The sequence below is a fragment of the Nipponia nippon genome, unplaced genomic scaffold, assembly GCF_047370975.1.
Source record: "Nipponia nippon isolate SJK-2023a ecotype South Korea unplaced genomic scaffold, ASM4737097v1 scaffold_3, whole genome shotgun sequence".
In the NCBI taxonomy this organism is placed as follows: domain Eukaryota; kingdom Metazoa; phylum Chordata; class Aves; order Pelecaniformes; family Threskiornithidae; genus Nipponia; species Nipponia nippon.
The window spans coordinates 111,737,812-111,751,302 of NW_028262347.1; positions in this window are offsets into that span (position 1 = coordinate 111,737,812).

Sequence of the window (13,491 nt, forward strand, 5' to 3'; positions counted from 1 at the left end):
AACAGACCTAAAATGCAGAGGAGGACGGAAAAAGGCAGCGCCTCTTCCCTGCCACCGCATCTTGCAAACTTTCTGGAACTCTTCTTCGGTTTCTTTCTCTTTCCCTCCCTCTCTCCCTCCTCTCCTCGCTGCCGTTTGGCTTCGGGAACACGCAGCCACCCGGGCACGTACAAAATCCCTTTGTTTATTTCCAAATATATTTAAGAAAATAACAGCCCTGGGTTTAATGCTGGGAATATACAGCCTGTATCTGCTGTGCGCTTCTATACATTTAAGCTTCTTGTTTCCTCCCAGATCCTTCCTGTGGAAGCTCCCGAGGTAATATTTCCTTTTTAGTACTTTGCAAGCTTCTAACTCAAATTGTTATTGCTTCACATTTTTAAAGTTTACTTAGCAAAAGGCCCGGCTAACGTGAGCTGCTTGCAAGCTCGGAGAGAGACGAAAGGGCCTTGCCTTCAGCTACACTCTGCAAATGTGAAGGGATAGGGGCTTTTAGGGATGAGTTATACCGCAATCAGCTTAGTAAATCTGCATGCAGAAAGGATGCTAATTAGTCTTAATAGTCTACCAATATGCCCCAAGACTGGAGACACAACAACGTAAATCTGCTACCGATAAATATTTTTAATTGTTAAATTTACTGGAAAGAAAAGTGGATTTTCCCTAGCAAACGTGGAGGATGCGGCGGGGCCGGGCTGCAGCACGACCCCCCCGCCTCGGCGGGGCCGGGGCGGAGGCAGAGCCACCCCGCTCCCCCCGGCCGGGGGCCGGGCCCCCCCGACCCCTGGAGCCCCCCCCCCCGCCCCCCGCCCGCCGGGAGGGAGGGGGAGCGCCTACTTAGATTGTGCTTGGTGAAATTAGTGATGTATCACGTTAATTACCAGTGTGATCTTAAAATGGTTGCAGGCCCAAGGAAAATTAATGGAAATCCAAATTCTAATTATGTGGCTGGTGTTAAAGAGTTGAACTAAATACCCAGGAAGGGAAATTGGATGATAATGTGGAAATATGCTACATTTTCTGGCTGCTTCTGGTTATTGCATCATGAAGCCTAATAAATGCATTAGCAGAGATACCGCTGGAGGATGATCTTTGGGGAGGCAAAGGGGGGGTGGGGGTGCCTGGGACAACTGCGAAAAAGAGTGAAGAAATTCCGAGACCCGCTAATTTTGCTCCGTCCTTGCCCCCCTCCCTGGGGAAGGCTTGCCCCTGCCCGGGGGGTGCGGGCCCAGCCCCGTGTGCTGGGGTGCTGCAAGGAGGAGAGAGCCGGGAGCCCCGGGGGGGAACGGGAGAAGCCCCCGGAGCGTGGGCCGGCTCCCCCCGCCCGCCCCCGCCACGCCCGGGGCGCTGCCCCGCTTGCAGGTGGGGAAACTGAGGCACGGGCACCCTTCCCTCCGGGCTGCACCTCCCTGGTCCCCCTCCACCCGCCCCGGAGTCGCCCAGCGATCCCCCACAGAGAGCTAATTAATTATCACAATTAAGCTTTCGGGACCCGGGGCTGAAACCCGGGGGGTTGCAGAGAAAAGCGCGGGGGACACGACACCGAGCGCGGCAATGTGTGTCGCGTCCGACCTACGCGTGTCCCCGGGGACGGGGGGCAAAACCACCTTCCCACTGGCTTAACCCTTCCCTCACCGGCGGTCTCGGGGTCCCGGGTTTCAGCTCTAAGATCTCAGCCTCATCCATCACCGAGTTAAAAAAAAAAAAAATCAAGAGGGAAACCAATACAGACAAACACATCAAGACTCAAGAGTGGCGACCCTTGGAAAAGGCAGGGTCCAACCAGATATGAATCATTTTTCTTTGCATACTTTAAAGGAATTACTAGTGATATGCACGGCTGTCACTGCAAACTACATTTATGGATTTGCAAGTCATTTCCATAAATCAGCTGCATTGGATCCATCAGAAGAGCAGAGCCCGGCGTCGGTGCGAAGATGATGGAGCTCTCTTTGAACGTATAATGAAGTGTTCCAGGGGCTGCAGTTATTTTTCTGCTTGTTAAGGATTTTTTTTTTGGAAGGGGGAGGGGGGCTTTTTCGAATTTGATTTTAAATTAAAATGTCGCCAAGAGATGTTTTATTGGTGATCACCCTTATGATAAATTTATGCTTCAATAATTACTTTTCACGGGATATCGATTTCCTCTGGCAAAAGCCTTTCTCCCTCCTTCCCAACCCCTGTCTCCCATTTCCCGAACAAGGCAGCGCTCCCCCACCGCCCCCCCCCCCGCTCCGAGGACGGCTCCGCAGGCAGAAACACGGGTGGGGCTGGGGGAACCGAGCGGCCACGGCGAGGAAGGGAGGGAGGGGGAGGCCGAAGTTCACGCGTGGGCCCCCGCCACGCAGCAGCGCAGTCCCGCGGGCGGGGGAGTGCGGTGCCGGGTCCCTCTCCGCTCCCCGGGCCCCCCCCAGACCCTCCCCGGGTTCAGCAGGGCCGTAGATGGAGGGGGGGCTTCCCCCGGCTTGATGGGGGTCCCTCAGAGGGATGCAGGCAACCTCCGAGGCTGCAGTGAAATCCTCCCACTCCGAGGTGTCCCGACTGCTGGGGAGATGGGCTGCTGCTCTGGGGAGATGGGCTGCTGCTCCACAGCCCCCCCAGACCTCCACCTCCCCCTAAATCCAGAGCAAACCTCCCCGTGAGAGAGCGCAGTCGGTCCCAGCAGCCTGCAAACCAGGGGAGTCTCTGTGCCCCCCTCTCCTGGCCCAGGTGAGTGGCTGCCCCATCCCGCAGTGCCCCCCAGGGCCCGTGCTTGCCCCAGCTGGCTGGGACCCCCCACGTACCCCTCCTGGTGCCCGGCCTGGGAAGGGGAGCAGGCAGGGCAGCACACGGCAAAGCGAAGGTCTCGCTGCACCGGGGCCGTAAGCCCCAGGATTACAAGTGCTCTGAACGGTGTCGCAATCTGCAAACGCACCCCCTGCCAGGGACTCAGCTGCCCCCTCCACACCACCCAGAGCAAGCCCACCCTCCCCAACACCAGTCCCACTTCTCTTTTCTTACAGACCCACTAACCTGCTGTTGGAAACACGTTTGGGGCACTCAGGCAGACGCAGAGGGTGTGTGACGGGTTCATAGCCCAAAGCAATGCCCAGGCCATGCTGAACCAGGACCAGCTTGTTGCACAAATGCTCCTTACCTTCAAAAACATTATTATTACAACCGGACTGGAGTTTTCCAAGATGTCGAATTCATCCAAATAAATCACTTCTGATCTGTCCTTTCCTGACAAAGCCAATATTCCTCTCAGCCCCTCCCGCCCCTCCATTTATTATGGAAATAACTTTCCCCTTGGAAGGGACTCACACTGTGCTCGGAGAACAGAGCGGCGAGAACAGGACAGCGTGGGGCAAGTCACCGCAGAAACTTCGAGCCCGTGCCGATTCCCTCGGCGGACAGGTTCACAGGGTTTTCCTCTCTTTACACTATTAGCTGGTTCTGTTCTCCTTTCCCTCGGGAGGGAACTCAGGCGGAGTTTGCTGGCGTTGGCAGCTCATGCCCTAGCTCACAGTAAAAATCGTAGGTACTGACACATGGGTGGATGGATCATCTTGTCCCCTGTTTGGTTTTTATTTTAAAGCAGGGAATTAGAAGAGTGCACAGCACTGTCCCCATCCCCAAACCCTGACCACCAAACCCAAGTGCTCCGGTGGCCAGTCAGGGCAAGGTTGGTATCGCCCGTGCCCTGAGAGCGAGGGGAAGCCTGTGAGCGTGAACAGAAAAGCTGTGGCAGGGATGCAGGGCATGAGCGGAGCCCGGGGCACCCTGCACAGCCCTGCCTTGCCCCGGCCTGGCTTTGCAGTGGGGCTGAAGCGTGACCCTGGGGGGGTACAGCCTTGGCCAGGCATGGCGGGCTCCTTCCAGCTGCTTGTGGTACCCCTGATTTTAGCTGCCACAGGGCATGGGAAGGAATACCCCTCCCCCTTTTTTTTTTTCTCTGGAGTGTCCCCAGCAGATACTACCTTTTAATGTAGCTGGGGCCAGTAATTTCTCCCCAGATTCCTGTGCACTGCCAAAGACGGAGCAGCCACAGTACTGACATGGGCACAAGCTGGAGACCTCCAAATCCACCACAGAGACCAGGGCAAAAACTGGACCCACGAGCAGCTGGGGAAGAGGAATGGGCTGTCCCGTCCCACTCGCTCTCCCCTCAGCTTCTGTTAAGTCTTGGCCTCTGCTCTTGGCACGACCCAAAGCGTCGCTGTCTTGCACCAGCCCTTGGCCACCTCCTGCTCCAGGTGCCTCCTCGGCAGGGCAGGCCGAGCCGCCAAGACCCCAAATTCAGGCTGCCCCCCTCGTTACAGCATTGATTAGCCCAGGCTGCTAATTTTCCTGCCTTACCGGTACCCTGCTTCAAAGCCACGGCTTCTCAGGCTCACATCCCCACATCCCTACGACAAACCCGTGGGCATCCCAAGGTCGCTTTGCTCCGGACAGTGGAGGAGGGAGGTGGGACAGGGGGATGCGAGGGGATTCCTCCCCCCCCGCCCCCGGTGCCGCCCCCCCTTCCCCGTCGCGGCGGTGCCGGCTCGGCGCTGCCGCTCTGCCCGGCTCTCAAAGCTTAGGCGAGGGGGACCTCTGCAGGCTGCGCCGCCTCCGCCGCCCCCGGCCCCCCAAACACGGCTGCCCACCCCACCTTGTGGGACAGAGCAGGGCCGGCTGCCTCCTGCCAGGCGTTTTTAAGAAGGGAAAACCCCTTTCTAAAGGTAAAAAGCCAAAAAGCAGAAAGGTCTTGTGAGCAAAACACCCCGTAGCATCCCTTCTTCTGCTAGGTTAGCAGCCGCTTCGTGTCCCACAGAGAAATCAAGTAGTGTTTTCCCAGGACTTGTGACACTACTAATGGCAGACACCACGTGAAGAAGCATATTGCTCCCCATTCCCCGTACCAGGAGCTGAGGAAGCAGGATGCTACCCCAGTAACGCAGGCTGAAGGGTGAAACCCACCCCCTGGTTCACAGTGATTTCCAAAAGGATTACCGCTAAAAACAAAGTGCCACCAGCGCCACAGATCTCAGGGGCAGGAGGGAAGGTCAAAGCCAGGCACAGGGTTAGACACAACCTGACCACGCTGGGAAACAGCGGGGCAGCAGGGAAGCAACAGGCAGCTCCTTCTAGGTGGTCCTGTATGCACATCATGCACGTGCCACAGTCCCCGTCCCCCCCAAATTTAAATGTCTCATTGAATTTCAGACAAAACATGATTAGTGATGTGACAAGTACAGGAAATTCAGTCCCTGGATGTTTCAAATCCCGCTGCTGAACTTTGGAGCACTCCCTGGTGCGTGCACACAGCTCCTTTGCAACTGGGGTCACCTCTAGCAGAAACTCCCCTGCCTCCTGCTTCACCCCCAGAGCCGGCAGGGCTGCAGGGTCCCTGGGTCACTGCGTGCCAGCTGACAGGACTTCACACCTGGAACGAGCCCTGTGACTCCCCCGCCTATGCCCTGTCCCAAACCTGTCAGCTGCTTAAGTATTAGGAGCTGCTTTATACTTCCATGCAGTTATAGCCACGCGCAGAACTGTGATGAACCCACTGCCCTGCCTGGCCCCCGGCACAAAGCTGCCTTCCCAAATGTCTTTGCCTTCCTTTGGTACTGCCAGTCTGCATTTCCACAGGCAGCAAGGGCTTTTTAGGGCACTTGGAGCAGCTCTCGACCCATCACATCGCTGCATGATGACATTGGCCGATGAGCTCCCTGCTCTCCCAGCAGTAGCAGGGCACGCTTGCTGGGTAGCAGCACTGCTCTCAGCTATCGATGCCAGTGATGCCACTGCACGACTGTCCCATCCACAGAGTTGGGGACACAAGCACGTCCCAGACTTTAACACGTTTCTCTGTATACCATTCTAAAATGCAGCAAAGCACCCAAACCGCCAGTGTTTGGTGTCAGCCAAACCATCAATTTCCCCTCCTTCACCGGTCAGGGGATCCTCTGCACCCTGCTCTGAGGGTGGCAGAGCTGCCAGCAACCTATGCGCTGACCATACAGCTGATGGGCAGACACGCTGTCCCCAGGTTATTTTCTGCTCTCAGTTACGTGGGTACCAGTTACACCCCCAGGTGTTGGCCCTGCCTCTGAATCACACAAATGAATATTATGGCCACTTTACTTCCAGTGAGGGAGTTTCAGAAAAATAATTATTTGAAGGAAAATATCATGATCTGCAGCATTTTTTTTGTGGAAGTATTTAAGCCTTGAGCGCAGGGTTATCACAAGTCACATTCCTTTATGCTCACGCTGGCAGCTCCCCCAGGCGTCCTGTGCTTGCACATCCCCTTGCACAGACCCTCATCCATGCCAGGGATGCTTGGGGGGGTGTTAGAGAAGATGGAGTCAGACTCTTCTTGGAGTACAGGGAAAGGCTGAAGGGCAATGGACACAAGGGGCAATGGACACAAGGAGCAATGGACACGAGGTGCATCAAGGAAAACTCCAACTAAATATTAGGAAAAGAAACTTTCCACATGAAGGGCAGTCACATACTGGACTAAGGAGCAGACTTTGGGGTCTCCATCCTTGGAGACATTCAAAGGTTGACTGAACTGAGTAACCTGACCCAGCAGCCATGAGCCCTGCTCGGAGAGAGGGCTGGAGCGGAGACTCCTTGAGGTCACTTCCAACCTGAATTACACTATGATTCAATGACGATGCAAACAAACCCCTGGCTGCTGCTCCTGTATCCCCCTCATCCACCAGTGCTTTCTAGCACAGCAAAATAAACTGGAGCAGCCAAGCAACTTCCAAGCCCATCAGAACAAGCAGCAATGTAAAGCCAGTGTCACACAGCCTGTAATCAGCTGCTATTTCTCATTTCTTAAAATCATGTTATTTTATGATCCACTAATGCTTTTCCCAAACAGTCCCATTTGTTCTTCACCTAATTCAACCATAGCCCTTAATTGTTTGGTATTAATAGCTTTAATTTCTCTCACTTCCTTCTCTCTTTCTTTGCCCTGCAGGGGGAATCAGCCGCAATACCGATGAGCAAGGTTGCAAAACAACTTCTGCCTTCATTCCTTGTGCCTTGCCCAACCCAGGGTGCAGAAACCATGGCCAAGGGGGAAGGGAATTTGCCCCATTTGATCCATGAACATTTCAAGGGAAAGCACGAGGATAGTTAGTGCTGCTGGACGTAAAGACACAGATAGGATCACCCCAAAGTGAGAAGAAATAATAATTAACAGCTAAATTGGGGCTGCCACCAGTACCACCCACTCCATGTAACCAATGTCTGGAGTGAGGCAGCCAGGGCTTGGCTCTGAAGCACCTCACTTTGGAGTGGTGACAGGTCTCCACCTCAAAACCTTTTTGCTATGGGTTTGGTGATAAGAAAGTTGAAGGAGTGGTGAAGGAGGACTCCCTGGGGAAAGCTTCCCTGCCCCTCCTGCTCTCCATTCTGCTGTGTTGCAGCCCTTCATTTTGGTGCCTTCTCTAAGCTCCCCTTTACAGCAGGGAGGATGAGGATTATTTTCCAGGGAAGAGGCTGGAAAGAAAGGGGTTGGACAGGAAAACTTTGGGCAAGGGAAATGGGGCAGGTATTCTGCTACCTGCAAACACAGCTGGAGCCTGTGTGCATAGTGTAGGCTGTGCCTTGCTCCTCTCTTAGCTGGCATCCCCGAAGCAAGGCACGAGAGCTCAGCGATGCTCCCTGAAAAGTGCCTGATGTCTCGGCAGAGGGTCCTTGCGAGGTCCTCTTGATGATGGTCCTGAGAGCCCCCAGGACTCAGTCAGAGGGAGCCCTGCTGCCGCACAACGTGCAGAGGGGTTTCCACGCAGTTTCCTCCTGAGTGTGGGTTTCGCACGTGCTGGGCGCAGGAGTCCATCCACAAGCTCTGGCAAATGACTACCTAGATCTTTGTTTTTTCCAAGCCTTGGCTCTCACCCAGGGCAGGAATCTCCCTTCAAAGGAACAGTGCCCAAGAAAATCCATTTCTTAGACAGCGATCCAGAAGGCGAATAGCTCATTGCAGCCCCAGAGGTGGTGAAGTTCACTCCCTGCATCTCATATTCTTCTCCTTCTGCAAAGAATTAAAAGAACAAAACTCTGACGGTCTGATTTTGATGGAGTACTTCACAGGTCTGCTAATTGTTTTCCCATTAATCCTTGCCTTTGAAAGCAGAGTTGGAATAGTTCTGAAAGTCTATCGGGCAGAGAGGTGTGGCTTGCTAGCAGCAGCAATGTGCAGAGGAATAGCTAGATGGGTATGTGCTAACTCTTCAGCTTATGGGAAAATGTCCTGGTGAAGTTATTTCTTGCCTGCCTCTTGTCCCTGCTGCAGACACGGGCTCTAAATATCCTTCCTCCCTGCCTGGCAGCAAGAGAAAGAAGCAGCAGCATCTGTTGGCAGCAGAGGGGCTGCAACCAGGAAGGATGGGTGCTCGCTGTCCCAGGGACCTTCTCATTCGGTTTTGGTAGAATAACCCTAAAATAAGCCAGTTCTAATTGATGGGAAGAGCAGAGAGTTTTGAAAAGCTGTGTCTTAATGAGAATGTTTCTTCTCCTTTTTCTTAAAGCTAAGCTGCCGCCTGTCCTAACTAGGGCAGGTGGAGAAAGGTTTCTAAGAGTAAGAGAGACAAAAAGGTCTGTCAGGAGAGGATTAGCTGGAGCAGAGCCTGCCTCCAAGCAAGACAGAGGGTGAGGCGACCTTGCAAAGCCTGTCTGGGCTATTTTCTAGAGCTCTGGGAGGAAGATTGTAAAGCCAGTAGTGACAGAGGAGAGCTGCATTAAGAGAGGAAATTAATTTTGCTCTAATGCCTGCTGTTGCTTACGCAGCGATGAGCAACGGCTGCCTCTAGCCCTGAAATCCCCCAGCTGTCCCCATCCCCATCGAGCATGAGCAAGTCAAAGAGAGGCTTTTTAATACCAAGAGGGGAGTGCTGCCCTTTCTCTGTGGCCTACTGGGAAGTGTAGTTCAGTGCCTGCATGGCCATTTCGGAGCTGCCTTTGCTCCCTCTGGTTTGCAGAGCCTGAGGCTCAGAGCAGGAAAGTTTGAGGGACAGGGTTGGCATGGCTCCTTGGGTCCATTTGCTACTTGCATTGGTTGACCATCCCTCTCTGGAGTGTGGGACCATGAGATAGTCCCTCTTTGCTGGCGGGGCAGAGGGGAAGAGCTGTGGGATGCCCTTACCAGCGTGCTGATCTGCAGTCCCAACAGAGAAAGAAAATCTAGGCAGCAAGGGGCTTGCTGAATCTCACCCCCAGCAGAAGTGAGGGTGGGTGCCAGCAAACAGGAGGCATAGCTGGAAATAAGGACCTGGCCGTGCCTATCTGAGAGCCTGTGGTGGGAGGCTGTCCCAGGTGGGATGAGTGTCCTGGGCAGCCGCGGTGTCGCACTGCCCCGAGCTTGTGCTTGCGTGCCCCGCTGAGTCAGGGCCAGCGGCACGGGGTTTAGCTCAGCTTTCCCAAGAGAAGGGCTGACACCAATGTGTCATCCATGGAAACAAAAGTGAGCACAGTGCTTCAAACCCTGCACATCGGGCCTGTGAGGGTGGGAGCGAGCAGTGGGCATCTGGGGTTCAAATGCCTTGGAGATGCACAAGAAGCTGCAGGAGAAGAGGAGGGTAGGAAGGGCTCAGCCAACCGGCCATGGATGCTGGATGTAACCATGTGTCTAACCCTGGCAAACCCAGCAAACCCCTGGCACCTGGAAAAAAAGATAAGGTTTTGCACACTCTGGAGTCTGGGGCACATCTTGAAGAACATGAGACTGGCTGGGTTTGGGGTGTTTCTTCCCAAATGGAAAATCTGAACCGTCTGCATTTCTTCCCATGGCTCTTTTTATTTCCACCAAAGTTTTCTTTCTTTCACTAAGGAGATGTGAGTTGCATCCAGACTGCACCTCCCCATTTTCCTCCTCAAAATAATAATAGCTTCATTTGCTAAAGGCACTATTAGGGTATTAAATGAAAATGAATTAAGTTTAATTCAATTGTTATTTTAGGAGCTTTGCCTCGTCAGGGTTTTGCAAAGCTTCATTCTTCCACTCGCTGGAGACCGGCTTTAACACGCCCCTGCTGAGTTGTTGCTGCAAGCCACAAACCCATCATGCTGGGAGTTTTACTTAATGCTAAGGGTTGGATTTTATTTTGTTTAATGTCAGAGTCTGCCTGCCATGCTGCTGGGGGAGAGGGGAGAGCCAGAGACTGGTTAGCTCAAGTCCATCATACTCAGCTTAGAAACACAAGTGACTGTCTGGATGGTGATTTCTTAGACAAAACCACAGGGATTATTTGCCCAGAAAGCACCACGTCACTGCTTCCCTGCTTCAGAGAGGCTTTACCAGCTCTTTGCATCGGTTCTCCTCTCCTGGATCTTCTCCATCTGCTGCGGTATGGTTTGGACCACCAGCACCTCTGGGTAGGGGCTGCCAGGGGTGGGATGAGCAGGGCTCATGGTGTGGATGCAGGCTGGGATGTCCCCACACGTCGAGGGAGCAGGCTGTGTTCGCTAATGGCTGCCAACAGCAGAAATTAAAATACTTCTGTCACTGCTGGTTTCTCTAGGGCTGGTTTGGAGCTGGCTGCGTAGGTGCTAACTCAGTGGCTTTGAGGACAAGTTTAAATGAGACAGAAAGTACCTGCAGAAGTCAGCTGGGCAATGCACAAGCAGAAGTGGGGATGCTTACACAGCCCAAACGCTTCTCTGTGACATGGGTCCGGCTGTCATCCACAGCCCCTAATTTATCTAACTTCAGACACTTTCTAGACCCATTTCTGCCAATCTGTGGCTACACCGGGTGCCCTCCTTCAGCTGACAGGGGCCTGAAATTAGTCATCATCTGCAGAGCACTCATCTCACTTGTGCTTTGCTCTTAAGGATTGACTTTAAAAGCAATAGAATAGCCCTGAAGAGCAACAGGGCCTGCCCTGGTCAGGAACTGTTCCCCATCCGCAGGGAGGCATCAGCTCCACCCAAGCCAAGGGGAAACTTTGGAAAGGGGGAAAAGAGGAAAGAAAAAGGAGAGAAAGCTGTGGCAGAGGGACCTGGACTTTCTTGGGACTGATGCTTATGCCTTTGCTACATGGGCAGGCAGGCTCCAGGGTGCCCTTAACCACATGGGGTTCAATAGGGCATTTGGAGAAAAATTCATGTTCCTGCACAGGGCAGGGGGCTGAGGGAGAACATGACCCAAAGGGGTGAGAAGAGGGGTAATAGACCCCCCCAAATTCCAGCAAAAGGACATTTCAGACAAGCTGTCTGCTCCCCATAGCTTGTACAGTTGAGCCGAGAGATCCATTACGTCTCTCCTCCCTTTCCCCCCTGGTTCCTGTAGCAGAGGGAGAAGGGAGGAAAAGACCCCAAAGATAAATACCCAGACACGGTGCCGGGACAACTCCGTGTCGGTGGCAGCAAGCAGGGGGAAGGAACACTCAGAGCAGGGCTATCCCAGCCCCTAACCTTGCTGAGAGCCAGCACCCAGGATTTATGGAAGAAAAGCTTGGCAGTGACCTCTGATCCACTCCAGCACCGAGCGCGGACTCGGATGGCATTACAGCGTGATGTATGGCCGGCGGGTCTGCCGGGCAGTCTCTTGTGAGCTATGGCTTGCGATATTTCTGGAGTTTATACCTAGCTCTCCAGCTCGACGGGCTTTCTGGATATGATTTGTGCCGTATGTAGCTCTATAAATATTGAGCTCAGAGCATTATATATGGCGACAGCCCTACAGCACTCCCGGTGATATATCCCTGCGTTTGCGGTTGTAGGCGAATAATTTTAGTTTGAGTGGTGTGGCAATGAGAACAAGGAGGAAGTAAAATAAAAGGGTAATTCAAGCCCAAGTGAACGGCAGGGAGCGTGTGTGAGGCTCGGCTGATCATTCAAAGCCGCTCCCCCCAAATCACTCAGGGAACTGATGGCCAGAGTCATTTCCCAAATTAGTTACCTGATCCCTGTGTGCTGTCTGCAAAATAAAGAGATGTCACCAAGCCCCCCCCTGCCCGGGGTTTTGCTGAGAGGAGGTGCTGCAACAGGGCAGGGAAGGAGCAGGGGACAGGGCGGGCGCTCTGGGGACAGGGTCAGACCCTCCCTGCCAGGGCATCCCTGAGGTTGGAGCATGGGGACAACCTAGGCTGTTACCACCAGCCTCTCACCACCTGATCTCCTGGAAAGCTGTGGCGGCATTGCCCTGGGAAGCCAGCATGACAAACAGCTCGCAAACCACCGTGTAGGTGGGGGGACAAGGGCATTTTTCTGCTATAAATGGACATATTGCTTAACCTGCCCAGGATTGCTGCAGCCCAGGTATGGCTTCCCCACCTGTAAATCCCACAGCATTCCCTCCCTCCAGCCAGGAGATGGGCAAAGGGGGCTCAGATCCACATGGCCACTTACCCCGTTCAGGCAGACGTCAGCGGGGCCTCAAGAAGAACTCCTGAGCAGGATGCTGGAATGACCAAAAGCCCATCTCCAGGGGAAAATCGAGGCCAGGTTTCATGCCATGTCCAATTTGTGGCACTACTTGAAGGCGTTCAGGTGCTTGTGTCCATGCAGAGCTGGTCCAGGCTGACAGGTTCAGACAACCCACCTTAGACCATTAAAATGAATCATTTCCAACCTGGCATCAGAGCTCAGCACTTCCACGGGACGGGCCCATCCTTCAGCCCCACATCTCACCACTGCGGGTGACAGGGGGATGGCTGGGTGACGCAGCACCGTGTCCCTTGGTGAGAAGTCCGAGGCAGAGCCCGTAATTAATCTTTAATTGTGAAATAGGTGAGTGAACAACCACCCAGGAAATGGGATTACGAGGGAGGGAAAAGGACTGGATGGACCCAGGCTGGTAACACATTTTCCAACAGCAACCGGTCTGCACTGATGCATTTCAGGGGTGCCTCATTCCAGTACAAATGTCACAACGGGCCCATTATACTTATATTTCCATCATTGTACTGCCACAGACATGAACCCATGGTGCTGTCACCAGCAGTTCCCAAAAAACCTCCACACTGTTGCCAGTTTCAGCATTAGGGTATTTGCATGAGATCATCTAGGAGGAATTCAGCTCCGTTTGTTAGTCCATTATCAGTGAATAACCCCAGCAATAGACTATCGCAAAGGAGCTGAGGCTCCTTCCCCCTGGGAAACCCACACCTTTCAGCTCCCTCATAACCACCCAAGGGCACTGGGCAAGGACATGGGCCCATCAGAGCGTGGGGTGATGCAGGCAACAGGCCAAGAGCAGGAAAGACAATTTGCAAGCTACTGAAGTGGTTTACTCTGATTTTGTAAAGAGATGGAAGGTCAATGGAGAGCAATAGCGCTTCTTTGTGGCTTTATGTCAGGACAGGGACTGCAGCTGTTTGCAATCACAGCTATCGTGGGCACAAAGGATGTGAGAATTGATCTGATTTCTTCCTCCAGAAAAGATTTAAGCTACATGGGAACAAAACCTACTTCCACTGGAAGCTGCTTCTTTAATCTTGAAGACACACGAAAAGCTCAATGAGTTCAGGATTTGACACAAAGCAATTTGGGGTTAAAGCTGCAACT